At 40.2% G+C, this 1,754-nt stretch overlaps 1 protein-coding gene across 1 annotated transcript in view; it reads right to left on the reverse strand.

The window, feature by feature from the left end:
* The window catches only part of LOC101990407 (cystatin 10-like), a 5,172-nt gene that overhangs the window by 2,351 nt on the left and 1,067 nt on the right, over positions 1-1,754 (reverse strand). The window lies entirely within an intron of this gene.

The following is a 1,754-nucleotide window of genomic DNA, read 5'->3' on the forward strand; positions in this document are numbered from 1 at the left end:
TTAAAAAAATAAAAATAAAAAAATAAATATGCTAAAAAAATAAAAACTTAAAAAAAAAGACTTGTTCCTTTACAGGGTAGGGGAATGTGGGATGTTTGCACATGAAGATGGTTTAAGCCAAAGATTGTCTATGATGATGTTGTTCAAATGACATCTTGAAGAATCTTCCATTTGTGTGTAATTAGAGATGTGGTTTTTAAAATATATATTTATTTATTATGAATACAATATTCTGTTTGTGTGTATGCTAGCAGACCAGATGAGGGCACCAGGCCCCATTACAGATGGTTGTGAGCCACCATGTGGGTGCTGGGAATTGAACTCAGGACCTTTGGAAGAGCAGGCAATGCTCTTAACCTCTGAGCCATCTCTCCAGCCCCCTAGAGATGTGTTTTACCCTTTCCTTACAGTAGGCGTTCCAGAATCAAGAGGTTAGGTACCTGGAAACAGAGCTCTAGTTCTTGCCTTGAAGAACCAGGAGCAAGGTTCTCAATGTTTCTCTTCCTGTATTCCTCTCCTGTGAAGCTAGATCCACAGAGTCTATGGCCTATTCCTCTCCTACATTTCCCCCAATGGCATTATACAATGGAATGATCCAACAGGGACTGTGAAACATGGGAAGGACATAATATGTTCAGTTTCTGACACTAACTGGTTGATGGAAGGGAAGTAGGGCTGATCTTGATTCACCTGAATGTTCAAAAAGGAAGAAAAATGAGATTTACACATACGTGTGTGGATCGTGTTATGGCTACATTGCTATGGGTTCACTGAGATTAGATACAATATATCCCACATAATCCCCAGCCATCCTTTGAAGTTGACCTTAAAAATAGGCTTTATTGCTGGCTCTAATCCCTTCTTATCTTGGTAACTGCTTTACTTGATGAGGGATCATTCCAGGCTGTAGAGGCAGAATCTACGAAGGTAGTGTTTATATAGAGAAAGACAATGTCTGGGGTATTGGTAATATTCCCATGTTAAGATAATGGCACCAACTCCAGTGTTCCTCCCCAAGATACTCAGGACTACCATGTACACAGCAACAAGACTTATTATGAGAGTTTGAAGGTATTTGCCTAGTAGATTTAGGAGGGTTCCTGCCTGGTGACTGATATTAACTTTGAGGAAACATTAGAGCATCCAGACTGAGCACCAGTCAACAGTATCATGTATTCCTTAGAGATAGGAACTCCTGAGATATGTATCCTCATAGGATTATACCGTGGAGCATCCTAAAGATGTACACAAGCTAAAATGGCTAGAGGGCTCCTGGGCCATAGCATTGTATACAGAGCATATGACTGAGCAAGATCTCATTGAGCAGAACACAACTGTTTGCTACATCTGAATGGATCCTTCCATATTTCAAGGTCAGGGAAGCTGAGTAGAGACTATCAGAGAGAAGGAAGATACCTAGGTAATTGGATGAGGATATCAGCCCAAACTGGGGGTGTCAATCATCACACCAGTAACAGAATGAATCTGTAAGTGAGGTAACTGAATGTGTCTGTTGATTCCTGATTTTGTAAATGGAATCTTGTACAGGATGCCATTACTTTCAACAACTGTTCACTGAAGAGAATATTTACTATCAATGCATTCAAAAGCTAAATCCTCATAATCCCACACTCCAGTACACACAACCCTGAGACAATGTGAAGAATGGATCAAATATGGCCGAATATAACATAGGGGTGAAGGAACTGCATTAAAACTGTGTGCTGCTCTTTGGCTTCTCTGAAAATTTACCC

The sequence above is a fragment of the Microtus ochrogaster genome, unplaced genomic scaffold (assembly GCF_000317375.1).
Source record: "Microtus ochrogaster isolate Prairie Vole_2 unplaced genomic scaffold, MicOch1.0 UNK100, whole genome shotgun sequence".
Lineage (NCBI taxonomy): Eukaryota > Metazoa > Chordata > Mammalia > Rodentia > Cricetidae > Microtus > Microtus ochrogaster.